The sequence below is a fragment of the Parasteatoda tepidariorum genome, chromosome 11 (assembly GCF_982258835.1).
Source record: "Parasteatoda tepidariorum strain Cologne lab strain chromosome 11, Ptep-v5.0, whole genome shotgun sequence".
Classification (NCBI taxonomy): domain Eukaryota; kingdom Metazoa; phylum Arthropoda; class Arachnida; order Araneae; family Theridiidae; genus Parasteatoda; species Parasteatoda tepidariorum.
Genome location: NC_141765.1, coordinates 62682314 through 62697640, shown reverse-complemented (window position 1 = coordinate 62697640; position 15327 = coordinate 62682314).

Genomic DNA, 15327 nt, shown 5'->3' with positions numbered 1-15327 from the left:
TTTACTTCATAAATAAAACACTAATTTATTTGAGTCAAAAGTGCGCAGATAAATTTAAAATAACAGATTAGTAGTAAATGAAGCCATGTTTTTATTTATAAATGAACCCTTAAAAATGTAATCCAAAAATTTATATACTGTTATATTTATATACTGTTAAATTCGTAATGTTATACGCAGGCGTTATTTTTTAGTTCATATAAATAATAATTAAACGAAAATTACCCCGGTTATTTTATTATCTAAAAGGCAGGTTTTATTTTTCCTTAATACCGATATCCATGCCTCCTAATAACTAGAATCCCGATTGTGGTTATAAACATGACCGCAATCATAGTCTATATTGACAAATTATTAACTGTTAGACAAGAATCATACGTTATAGTTAGTTAAGTTCTACACTTTATCAACATTTTAAGCCATAACCATAATACCGACACTTTGAAATAAACCAATTAAGGTGCACAAACCTTGTAACCTTAATGTTAATTCAAAGATAATTACATGGAAATAATCATTTTTAATATTTATTAATTATTTTTTATTATTTAATATAATAATAGTTGAAAAAAATTAGAATTATACGGAATACAAATTAATGAAACATTAATGTAATATTAAGTTTCGAAATGCAAAATTTAAGCGAATAGTTTATGAAAAATCAATTTTTAAAGAAGTCGTATATTAACGAAGGACACCGGATAGTGGATACATAACATATTACATAGTATTTTCATTTTCACTTTTGAGCCGCTTGTTTAATTTAAAACTATATAGTGCTGCCATCTAGAAGTGAAAACAGAAGAAAATTAAGTATAAATGTATATGTATTAAGTTTAAAGTATATGCTAGATTTATGTTTACAATAAACACTAAATAGTAATTGAGAAATTATAATTTATTGTTAGAGCAAATAATCAAAGTTTTGTATTTAAAGATGTATCATTTGTAATAAGAGTCTGGAAGCAGTTGTAGTAAGGTGCAGAAGATAATATAAGAGGATTATACTTACAAATGTAAATTAATGCTGTGTCGAAAACCGGCAAAAAAAAAAAAAAAAAAAAAAAAAACTTAAAAAGTTGTAAAATATGTATTTCTACTTAAATTTGAATCATATCCGCATTTATCTAGTATTTTTCTTAAAAACAATTATAAATCAAAAATTTATAATAAAATACTTTATGATCCGTTTATTGAAATTCCTTAAAACATTTAAAACAAAAGAAAAAAACTTAAAGCAATAATATAAGAATGTAAAATAACGCAATAATAATAAAATAAATTTTTTTTTTATCAATTGCTCAATTTTTATTTTTTTACAACTTATTTTGCAAGCATATGCTGAAATATTATATTGAATATAAGCTAAAATTTATTTCATGAAAGTTATAATACGTAGATGAGGTAAATATTTAAAAAAATATTCTTTTGTTGCAATGAACAAAAAATATATTTATTTAAAAATAATCAATTTTCTAACGTAAAAAAACTTTTACATACAAAATTGAAAATACTTATATTTTGTAATTTTTTTTAAAAAAAATATTTTTCTTAAAAATGATTTTATGATCTTTAATTTTCAAGAAAACGGTCATAAAAGTGTCTATTTTTTTTATCCCTGAAAATTATATGAAACTATGTGTATGAACAATATATATATATATATACATTCATTTTTAATTTTTGATTTGTTTTTAGCTTGAAATTTTAAAAAATTTAACTTTTAGGAAAAGCCAACATTCAGTGTTAAATGTTGGTTTTCCAGCAAGCAAGAAAAATTTTAAAAATATGTGTTTTGAAAACATCCTGGCACTTAAAAATAACCTGGTACTAGGTGTAAAATGAGAAATAAAATTTTTTCCGGGCAAAAAAAAAAAAAAAAAAAAATTAGTTTCCAGCCCGTCAATATCACTGGAGCGAGAAATAGCGAACGAAATCTCAATCTATCATTTTCACGGGCGCGAGAAGAAAGGGGTTAAAAAATAAATTTTATCTTGAGCGCAAATTAGGTGATTCACAAAGAGCCTAACTAAGTAACTTTGCTAAGATTACAAATAACACATCACAAATAGACGCATTTGATTAGTGCTGATTAGCTGACTTTAGTGCTGGCATCTGGTTTAAAATAAACTAACTATCTATAATTACCTTAAAAATATCCTGGTACTGCTATCTGGTGTGTAAAATAACGAGAAATAACGAACGAAATCTCAACCCGTCATTTTCACGGGAGCGAGAAGGAAAGGGTTAAACATTGAAGTTTATTCAAAAAATTTAATTACATTTGCTTCAAAATTAATTTATATAAATAAAATTCATGGTGCAGGCCAGATAAATTTTTTTGGAAGGATCATTTAACTTGAAAAATTAATTTTTTTTCTCTCACCTTTGAGTATGCTTTAGAAAATTATAGCTCTTTTTTTAATTTAAGAGAAACAGAGTAGTTATTTTTCAAAAAAAAATCTATTTTTTCCTTTTTGAGAAAATTTTTTTAAAAGTCAGAAGTTTAAACTTTTACGAATGAAAAATTCGCATGAGAAATTCTCATTTTTATATGTATAAAGTAAACTTTGGTACTTTTTTTAAAAAAAATTTAGTAGCATTAATATTAACTCCGGTACGCGCACGAGCCTCCATAATGTTATTACTTTTGATTAATTAAATCAAATACTCAAAGTTTAAGGGCATTTCATTTTCTATAATATCCATCATGTTGGCGAAACTCACACCTAAAAAGCTTGTTTTTATTTTATTTCATACATAGATTCTCAAAATATTAATTTTTTCTGACACGTTAATGGACAACACATTTATTGTTGCATTTTCTGAAGTCATGAAGTTAACTGTTCTAGTAACTGTTAGTTTACTGTGAGGGAAATAATGCTCAAGTTGCTTACATTGAATCCTATATCAAATCAGAATTGTTATTTTCGTTAAAATCAGATATTTAAAAAATAAATATTATACAACATCTTTTGGGATCCAAAATGCAGAAATAGTACATCAACGTAAAATATCTTAATGTATTTCAGTCATTCTGGAGGGAAATAACATAATCGAAAATGATTCTTGAAAATATGCCTTCAGTCAATTATCAGATAAATCAACTTAGGCGATGACATCTATGCTTTTGCTTTTGTGGATTTTATTTTCGTCTTTTTTTCGATAAGAAATCAAAAATAATGAATATTGCGTCTTCTTTTATAATAAAATTAAACATGCTTATTTTTTATAAACATTCCTGCTACGTAATTGTAAATTATGCTACTTCGAAGATTTTTCAATACGATACAGTACCGTGCTGTTGTGTTCACCCTGGAATCTATATCAATACTATAATCCTAGGCTGTATAAAGAAATATGTGATCTAAGTTTTAAATGACAACAATTTTTATTTCTATTACTGTCTTTTTGCAATCTCCAGTCATTTGAGAAAATTTAAAGTTAAGCTTATCAACAGAGTAGAAAATGGTTGTTATGGACTTATATGTTATTTGTCTAGAACAAATAAAAAAATTTGGTCTAACTATTTTTCTTTATTTATTATGGCTGTTCAACAAATGTTTCAATGAAATTCATATATGGAAGTTTAATCATACATTGCGTTATTAATAATACATCTGACATAGTTCCAGGAACTTCAATTTTCATCTATATAGTGTATGTAAAAATTATGTCTCATTTATTGCGATTGATAACACTATTAAGATATTCTATTTGTGTGAAATTAAGCCGGTATGCTAATATAATGCTGATAATTCTATAGCTTAATGCGGAGCTTATTTTGCTTTTGTTACTTGTGTATTAATTAAACGCTATAATAAAACAAAGTCTCTTGTTTCTTTCATTCCCAATAATATAATTTCCAAATAATTTAGCTACATAGAATACATTTAGATTTTTCGAAGTGACTTAATGTAATTTGCCGATTTAGAATTTCATATTATTAGATATACTTTTGAGTATGTTTTTATATCAAATTCAAATGCATGAAATTTATTTTTATTAATAGCTTTGCTATTTAATTTTGTTTATACCACTTTGCTCAATGCAATTATCAAAAGACATTTTACTCGATAATGGATATCAATCTTAATTCTCATTTATTTTATTTTTCTTGCGTATTTAAACCATACATATAATTCATTATTATAAAAAAAAATATGCATGTGTATATTATTTTATAACCGTCGTTGAACAGCCGTCCCAATTTCGGGTTTACGACTACAACGTTCAACTCCATAGCCTTGTAATTTTGAACCCTAATCCGGAAGACAAGGGAACTCTTGAATAAAGTATTGGGAGAAATTTGCTTTCGTGGAGGGCTTTTGGGAGGAACTTACACGCATCTGCGCTATATGGAGAGGAAAACCATGAAAACATCTCATGGTTAGCCTGACTGCAAGGGAACTCTAATCCATGATCCGTCTACCACTGATGATATTTTATGTCAGCACTGTGGTCGGTTCAAACCGAATGCGGAATTCATATAAACCAGCCATCGCTGGGATTCGACCCAGGTTCACCTTATTGGAAGGCTAACGCTCAATCACCTGAGCCACCACGGCCAGCGAAAATGTTGCAACCAACAACATCAGGATTAAAATTGAACAAGATCCCATGTCTTGAAATGTAGTCATACGTGACTAGGGGAGCTTCTCTATTATGACCTGTTCAGAAGCATACGTAGAAACAGTTTTAGAAAAGGGCGTATAACAGTGGTCAAAAAGCACACATATAGCTAATTCCATCACCTCCTGTTATATATAACGTTCTTGTATTGTATCGTTCTTGTATCGTTCTTGTAAGTATATATCTTGTATAGTAGTAACTTGTATAGTTCGATAAAAATAGAATAAAACTGTCATTAAAAATGCCCCTGAGCTATCGCGGCTCATGTATTTGTATTTAATTTTATTTTAAAACCGATTTAATTTGAACAGCCGACTCATTATTTTGGGTTTACGACTACTACTGTTCAACTCCGTAGCCTTTAAATTTGAACCCAATCCAGAAGACAAGGGAATTCCTGGATCAAGTAGTTGGAGAATTTTGGCTTCATTTGCCTTTATTTTAAAGGTCTTTTTGATTTAAATGACTCGCATTTGTTGCATGGAGAGGAAAACCAAGAAAACCTCCCATGCTTAGGTTGACGGCAAGAGGACTCCAACCCATGATCTGTCTGCCACTGAGGATACTTTATGTCTGCACTGTGTTCGGTGCGAGCTGGGTGCATGTATGTGTACTAAAAGAAATTTTTATTGAATTGATTTTAGTTAATTAGAGATAGGGGTATCTTCCTCTATCGTGATCTGTCACATCAGCCATAATGACCAGGAAGCCACATGGATTTTAAGCCTGCAATATTAAAAAAAAAAATTATAAGAAAAGATTATGATCCGTGTATTGAAATTCTTTAAAACATTAAAAAAAAACTTAAAGCAATAATATAAGAATGTAAAATAACGCAATAATAATAATAATAATAAAATAAAATATTTTTTTATCAATTGTTCAATTTTTACTCCTTTGCTACTTATTTTGCAAGCATTTGTGCAGAAATATTATATAGGATATAAGTGAAAATTTATTTGATGAAAGTTATAATACGTAGTTAGAGGTTATTAAAAAAATACTCCTTTGCTGCAATGAACAAAAAATTTATTTATTTAAAAATAATCAATTTTCTAACGAAAAAAAACTTTTATATAAAAAATAAACATTGAAAATACTTATATTTTGTAATTTCTTTTAAATAAAATATTTTTCTTAAACAATGAAAATTATTCAAAAAAGTTTATTAATTTTGTTACAAAAATAATTTATAAAAATAAAATTTATGGTGCAGGCCAGATAATTTTTTTTGGAGGGAGGAATAATTTATTCTTTAATAATTAATACTTTCTATGGAGTAATTGTTTGCCTAGGGAGGGTTCTAGTTATATCCTTTGAGAAGGCTTCCTTATGTTTTTATTTATTTATTCATTCATTTATTTATTTATATTAGTATTTCACAAGCTGCTGCCCGGAAGTTGTTCAGACTTGGCAATTATTCTGCTGCAGATCACGATACGGAAATCTTCCAAAGAAAAATTTTATATATTGCATTTTAGCCTTAAAACATATTGATTATTTGCTGACAAAAACTTTTTGTCGATAAAAAATAACAATATAATAATGTCTGAGATTTCATGGGCAGTTTCTAATTTCAGTGTATACAAATTTTAAATTATCCATTTTAACTACGGTTCAATAAAAAAAAACATGTAGTAATTAAAAGCTCTCTTGTTTATTCTATTGTTTTGTTTTCTTTCATCATAGTAATATATTGATGAATTACATATATTCTAAATAATATATTGCATAGTGACATATGAGTTTGTTGCAAAAAAATACTATAGCATTCTAAAATATATCGTTATGCTAATAAAATATTTCTTACTTATTCTTTGTTCAATATCATAATAGTTTAAATCACATTTCAAAATGTGATGTCAAACAGTCAATCTTTTCATTAATTTTACTCGTAATTTATACGTTTATTTAGACAATTTGATTTTTAAACTTAATGCAGCGGGATTAAACCGACTATTAAAAGTTATGCTCTAATCTTCAAATTATGTACATGCACAAAAAAATATAACTATATAATTGTGGAGCTCTGCTGACAATATATTTCCAGTTAATACCTGATTGTCTACAATATATTGGTTTATATTACAACTACAAATAAGCAAAATGGTCAAAATATATAATTCGTATAAGTTTTTATGCATCAGAAAAATGAAAAAATAAGAATTCTGCATCAAAAAGTTAAAGATAGACATTACAAAAGCCCTTATATGAAATAAACAAATGATGTACTATTATTTTATTTTCATTAATAAAACAAATTACGAAAAAATAACCAGTATTTTAAGTTTAGAGAAGGTTAGCCAATTTCATAGATATGTAAAAGTTTACTAGCTAAGCGTAGAACACAACTATTACTTCACATATAGTAGTATTAAACTATTACTTTTTATATAGTAGTATATAACTGCTACTCAATAAACTGCGTACGCCTAGCCATAGGCGTTATAATTATAAATTTTAAGTAAATATTAAATAAATAAATAAAAAATAATTGCCATCGTCACTTATTTTATCGGTCTATGGAGTTTTTAGGAATAAGCAGCTATTTCATTTTTCAATAAAATATCTCATTAATACAAGTCAGTAAAATCTTTAAAAATATTATAAACCAGTGTGAAGCAGGGTAGAGCATAGTTACACCAATTTTGAGCATTTTCTAATTCCTGGAAATCTTTGATTTTGTGTACATCGATCTGGAAGGGAAAAAAATTATTTATTTTCTAAGTTAGATTTAATTACTCCTGATATCTCTTTACTAAATCAGATAGAACGGCATTTTCATTTTCGCAAAATGATAAACTGGATAATGTTTCGTAGTTTTGGCACCAGCTCATTCATAGCAATTGAGCCTGCCTCTTTGCTAATATGGTTAACTAACACTGATTAAACACGCTTTAAAATATTATCAATAGCAACTAAAATACAATTTACATTCTTACTAATATTCCTAAATTGCTTACATTGAAAAATTTGAAGAAAAGAGCCTAATTTGAACTTTCTCGTACAAAAAGTTAGCTTGAACGTGAATTAACTAACGGTTCAGATAGCGATTTTTAAAGAGTTTTCCGATTGAACGGATTTTAAGAGCACGTATGTTGCATCTAACCGGTGAATTTAAGTGGAGTCTAGGATCGAATTTCAACCCCTCTGGACAGGAGTTCGATTCTCTAATCACTGGGCTATCGCGGCCCATACTAAGTACTAAAATATTTGCATAGCAGAGAGATGGTACTAAAACAAATTAAAAGAGAATGAATTCTTGTTCTTGCTTTCCATTCTTAAATTAGGATAAAAATATTGTAAAAATTTGGTCAACATTGTAATAATCAAACATAAACATTATAACTATCAAGACTGTTAAAATGTATTAAAGCTTTATAACAACGAGACAACTTGTTTTCTTAAACCTAGATTTAAACTAATAAATCAAATAAGGTAGAAAATATATTAACAGTAACACATTATGCATTCTGTGTAATATAAAAAATTAGATTTTATACATTTATTTAGATAAACTCATTTTTTCAAACTTGATTTTATTCCAGCTTTCAAAAATATTACTCTTAAAAATAATAAATTAATTTTCTTTTTCTGTTGTTATAATGGAATTTTTATTATTTTAGTCTCTGCTGTTACTAATTATCCTTAACGCTTCAAATGCCCTTATTAGATTTATTAAAAAAAAGAATAACTATATGAATACGTTTAGTATAGAACCTTAAGAATACATATTTTAAAAATATAATATTAGACAAAAATAAAGATTAAAATAAAATAGGATTATTTTTTCGGAATTCCTTAAACGGCAGCTGCTAAATCTTAAGTTTAATTTCTTTTGCCCTTATCTGTTAGCTAGAAACAAATTTTTAACTAAATATTTAAATAACGTCATGATTCAATAAAAACAATTTTAAAGGATCTATTAATTTAAACAATTTAAATAAAATAATTCCAATAAAACCTTTTATTACTTTATCTATATAGTTAATAGAAGAAACTGCTTTTTAAAATTATCAGCAAAACTTGAATGCATCTCGTTAAATTTAAATTCTCCTCATATTTAAAATAGATCATCTTATGTACTTTATTTTTTACATTATTTCTAAAATGCTACTTTTTTATCAAGTGCTGGTAAGTCTTTTCGCAGAGTAAGCTAAGCAGATTTAAAAAAAATTTTACTTTTAATAAACTATTAAGCTTGATAGTTTCTTAAAGAAAGAGAAAAATTTTAAACATTCAATTAAGAGATGTGGAGTAATATAGTGATAAGGTACGCTATTTTCAAATATGGCATTTTTGTATCCAACTATTCTTTGACTATGTTTCCAGATATGTGTCATATTTCTATTTAATCGATTAAATAACAATATAATACTTTAAAAAATACTTCTTTGCTTTTTAAGTAGCGTTTTTCATCCTAAAAACTATTTTGAACAATTTGAAAATATTTTTTGTTCAAATTATTGTCACCATAAAAGTATTAAAAGAAGCATTAATTTAGTCATATACTAATCATTTATGAATTTTTTCTTAACTTTTAATGGCAACTATATTCAGTCTGTCTAAATATCTGTATGTTTATTTTCTGTTTATCAAAATGTTTTCATCTATGTTATTTAGTATATCAACTAGATAAGAGCATAAAGCAACCCCCCCCCCTCCCAAACAAAAACTTCTTTATCGTTCAAGTGTTTTTCAAGTGTCCAAAAAACTCTCTTTTAAACAATTTGAAAATGTTGTTTGTTGAAATTATTGCATCTTAAAAGTATTAAACGAAATATTGATTTAGTCATATGTTAATCATTTATGCCTATTTTCTTAAGTTCTGAAATAAACTACTAACTTTCTAAAACTGTTTCCTACCTGTCTAAATATTTAAGAAAATAGAAGCATTTAAAAACTTCACTGTTAGAAATTTTATTCTAAAATTAAGGTAAAATAACCGGCAGAAGTCTGTCCATCCGATTAACCGCAACATTTCTTACCTTTACGGTTTTGAAACCGCTTATTACTTGTATGGTTATAAAACCATGAATACAAAAATATACAGTTTTATAAACCATTTACAACTAGCATGGTTTCGAAACCTTAAAAAAAGAAATTAAACTGGATATAAGAGCTAGGCTTTTAATTAAAGTAATGGGCAGTTGAGAGTACAGGACATAGATAGGGGAGTGTAAGACACTAAAAACTCGAAAATGTGGTGGTGTGAAAGTTGGGACTCGAACCCCAGCTCTGTCTGTCACGAGACTGACAGATTAGAGCTCCCGGCTTTAATATTTACGTAGTTGCGGGAAACGAAGTGGCTTCATTAAGTGGGCTTAGTTAGTGCGATAAAATTCTTATTGTTTAACTGTATTAGGGTAAAGCAGTTAATAAGCGGTTTTACTTACAGTTAACAGTTTTATGACCATCTTATCTACCATTGATAAGGGATAAGGTAAAATGTAACTCGTTGCGTCAAAGTGTAAGGAACAGGACAAAAATATTATAAATGGCCCGTAAAGCTACGAAAAAATTTTCAAATGTCATTCCACAAAGCATTTATCATTTAAAATTAATACAATTTGCAGTATGCACTTGCTGTATAAACATTTATACATATACACGCGATCTGGGCTACATATAATGGCACCAAAAGATGGCCTACATGTCACCAAAAGTTCAGAAAGAATCAGGGGAAAGCGAAAAAATGTTTCGAAAATCGGGTTTTAGACCCAAAATCACTACTTTTTGTGATGCAAGAACGGGTCACTGTATGTTTAAAAAAAAGCTAGTTATACTGATTTTAAATCATAAATGTTTCGTGGTATGGCATTCTAATTTTTTTTTCAATTTTCGCTATTGTATGTTTAGAGGATCTTCTAAGTGACATTAGCAAAACCGATAGCATTCTAAACTGTTAGCAATTTCGACTTCAATGCATTTATAGAATTTTTTTTTGCAGCACTCCTAATTTCTCATAAAAAGAAAAAATATATATAGTTGAGCTTTATATTTAAAAACAAAGATTGCAGTTTGATTTTGTAATAAAAGTAGATTGTATTTTATAAAAAAAATATGAATTCCAAGTTGCGCTACGTTATTAAAATCGCAAGTTCAAGAAGAAAAAAAATATTTATTCTAAGAATTACGCTAAAAATTAAGCATAGATTTTATGTAATTATCGAGAAGTTTTTTAAAAAAAAGTCTAAGTTTTTTAATCAAAAATATTAATAGATTATTTTTTAATTGAAAGTTAAAATCTTAGAGCAAGTTATTTATAATATTTAATTATTATTCTTAATATTAGATAAATTCTATGTAACAAACACTTTATTTACTATGCCATAATATTACTTGGATATTTTATTATATTGTTAAATGTACTGACATATATTTGACTCGTAGTTCGTAAAACATTAAAAAATATATTCTGTTCTAATAATAAAATAAAGCAGTTTAACAAGAAACGAAGTAAAATGCCTTAAAAAATGAAGAAGCCAAACTATATCTTTATAAAATGCAAAAAAAAAAAAGTTTCGTGTTTGTGTTGCACAAAAAAAAGTATTGCAAGTGAAAGTATTTCGTAAATACATAGTTTGAAATCGAGAAAAGTCTTTATTTTGTGTTACGCTGTATTGCTTTGCCAATAATAATTGTATAGTGAAGTTTTTGATCCTTGGTAAGTAGAGAGTGATGAAGGTGACAAGGACTCTAGGTATCAAAGCAAAAGAAAATATGAACACAAATTTATGTGGACACTAAAATTTCAAATATCTTACTCATCTTATCATTAAGTAATATTTTTTAAGAGGTAAATATTTAGCTAAAGCAAAATATTTATGATGAATGTAGTAAGATTTTCAGACAAGTTTTAAACTCTTAAAATCTAAATATTCCTTGAATTATGAAAGAAACTAAAAAAAAGTTATATATTTATGTTACTATGCACTATATTTATGTAATAAAAGTGAAAATTGATTGTAGGTGTAAAAATTTATTATTTACAAATAAGTAATTGCAAATAATAAATTTTTAACCTAAAATTAAATCACTTACATTAATCACTTACATTACATGAAGAAAAACTTAAAAAAAATAGATTTAGGGCCTCTTAAAATTATATTCAAGAGCATGTAATTGATGCATTTGCTCCAATCATTCAAACACCTCTGTGTGCCACTAACATAGATTTAGGCTAAATAAGCAAAAAGAAAAAAGAAATTATGGAGTCCAAATTTTTGAACTCTTTCTTAACTTATTTAATGGAACCATATATTCCACATAAAAACCTACCTTTTGACAATCAGAACCCATTAAAGAAAATGTATGTTTATCCCGAGTATAAGAACAAGTCTGATTAATTAGCTTATTTGAGATGCACTTCAGGAACCATGAAAATTGCCTCTTCTTAATTGAACGTGAAAGTCTGATAATTAGATAAAAAGCTAATTACAATGAAAAGCTTTTTTTATTTTCCTAGTGCGATTTGCAATAAGTGAAAGAATATTCCTTGAAATTTATACCTAAAATCTAAAGTTTTATTTACCAAATTCTAAATTTCATCGTTCGAAACAATGGTAGTAAATTATCGCTATGCATTTCTTAAGGCTACTAACTCAGAAAAAATACCATGCCTTAGAATGCGCAGTTTTTTTTATGGGTTTCGGTATAAAATCTTGAAGAGAAGAGCTACGCTTTTGGTAGTTATTTACAGTGCTCAAAGGGGGAAAAACGGACACACTGAACAACTTTTGGTCGGACTTCATGTTCTAAGACTCAACCTCAATGGTTTAAGGGGTATATAATATATGCTGAAATGCCTCAAATATTCTAGTTAATTACTCTAGAGTCTGGACCATATTTTAAGTTACGAAATCAGACACTAAAACGTACTTTCTCTTAAATATACCTTTTATTTCAACGGATTCGAACTGCTGATCCCCAAAATGTAGGGGGTAACCTCAATATGGGAAACATGATTCCTATACTTTGGCCTGGAGAGCGACCCAAAACTTGGACCCCTGATTTTAACTTTTACTTTTTTTCGTATTTCGCCATATCTCGAGAGCTCTTTAAGCGAATTGAAAACTTTTTGTACCTAGTCATAAAATTCGTTTATCAATACATAATTCCAAGCAGAAAATGAAATTTAGTAAATATTGATTATTTTTTATTATTTTATGATACAATAGTCGACAAAGTTTTGAATTGTAAGTATAAAATTTCTTAGAATACTTAATTTTAGATGGCTAAGTACTAAATTTGAGCGAAATTGGTTGAATAGTTTCGGAGAAATCGAATTTTAAAGATGTCACCTATTCAATCATTCTGAGGAAAAAATTTTTTGCAATGTGCATACTCTGTTTACATGTCTTCTCAATGACAAATTTAGTGTTTCATTCATTTGCTGATTTATTAATTGGTTAGCCGGGAGTTTTCTTCGTTTACTTATTCGTTTGATATTTGGTTCGTTCAATCCTTAATTAATAGATTCATAAACTGAGTCATTCACTTATTTATTGATTTGATACCTTATTGATTCCCATAATAAGTATTCATTGATTCATTGATTTTATATTCTTGTTGGTGTAATTTGGTTACTCATAAATATATGTACTTGTTATGAATAGACTCTCAACGAGAGTCACAGAAAATAATTGAAATAATATTTAACATCGATTCCCTCCTAACCACTATACCAAAAACACGAAATGATGAGTACCCCCTAGAATTTTCGCATATTTATTAGAAATTATGCATAAAATTGAATTCTATCTGTTTGTTGAACCATATTCTATGCGCATTGTTGCGTTTTGAACGATAATATTGCTCAAATAGAACAAATTTTTCACGTTACTGATTTGTCAAAACTTAGTAATCCTCAAATCGATTCAATCGTCATTTTTTTACCTCGAAAAATCGACATAAAACTTTCTTTCCTTTTGATTTTCAAGGGCATCCAGCCTCATATTTTGGTATTTACTAAAAAGTGGTACACAATTCTGATGAACTAAGTTTTGTAGTTTCAGATCTAAAGAAACTGCAATAATTACAGTAAAAAGTGTTACGTCTATGTATAGGCAAGTTATGATTAAAAAGTGCTGAACTCAACACAAGATTAGTATTGAATATAGTATTTTGAGAAAGTTTTTTTTAAATATGAGTCGAAGGTCTTACCATACATTATGATCGAATTTAGATTATTTTAGTCACTTCTTTGCACTTATTGACTTCAATAATAGTTAACAAGACTTTAATTTTTTTTTGCTCTTTCTCACTTTGCACATTAATTTGTGATCTCGAATATGTATAACTTTTTTGCTTCGTTTTTACGTAGATTCTAATAACACGCATTAAGAGCAGTCATTAAGAAGCATCATGTATAATCATATAATCATATACATAAATTAAATCAATCTGGATGAAATCTCTTTACGTATCACGATATCATCCCGGTATAACTATAAGCTTATAATTTAGATCTACACAATAGTATATTATTATCATAAAACTGTAAACACTGTGTAAAACTCTGCGAAACTTTGATATTTCTATTTACCATTGAATTCACTTTCAGAAACACAGGGAACTGTAAAGAGGAGAAAGACCTGAAATCTAATATACTTTACGTGGTATAAGCCCATATACTAGTCCAATCAATTTAGTGCTGGCATCCGATATACTGGACATCATCTTTAAACTTGTGTATAACCCTTTGACGAAGAGGGGATACCAGTGTCGCTTTTATAAATATTTTCTGACGTTCTAATCACAAGCAAAAATCTATATTGGTATTTTTTTAATTATTAAAAACAGTCTAACTGTTACTTAAAAAACCTGTTTGATTATCGGTAATATATTTGAACTAAAATACAAAATTCAAAAAAAGAAGTAGTTAGAAAAAAATATTTACTTATATTCCAAAATTTATCGATAATTGATTTTGTAAATAAAAGAAATTTCAATGATGGATTTCAATGATCTCTTGGATCTAAATAAGTGCAAATTTGAAAAATTATTGTTTGGAAGTCAGCCGTGTCTGAAAGATTTTAACGCAGAAAATGACACCAATGTTTCATGCTACATTTAATAACTATAAATTATTAAAATGCTTATTAGAATATTTTTCACTTATTTTGGCCTAAATTAATACAAAATGAAAAAAGCATTACAAATATTTTTAATAAAATTTTTGTTTTAAAGGGTCAACTTTATCAGTAATCACCAGAATCACTATGCATTTGTTTCATGGACAAGAATCTAATTTTAGTATTTTATTGTAGACAACAGCATGGACATTCAAAGAGTCATTGCATTCATTTTTGAAAGATATTTTATTTGCTTATTTTTTTTATTATTTTTTTTTTAATTTAGCATCAAGTAAAAGCCAATATTTCATATAGATTAGCTGCATAGTCAGTTGATGCATTCATAATAAATTATGAAACATTTTTAATTTACTAGCGTTTCCTAGAATTTTCTAGTTTTTATCTGAAAGTGTCGCAACTTATTAAAGCACTTACAAATATAATATTCAGCATGGTTGTATGCTAGGTGACAGAGAAAAGACCCTCACTCAATCATTTTAAAATTTATGTTATTATAAAGCATTATAGTGTAAATAATATTCAAAATAAGATTAAATGATGAAGTAGCCAAATAAAAAGAAAACTGACTTTTTTCAATAATAATTTCTCCAAAAAATGA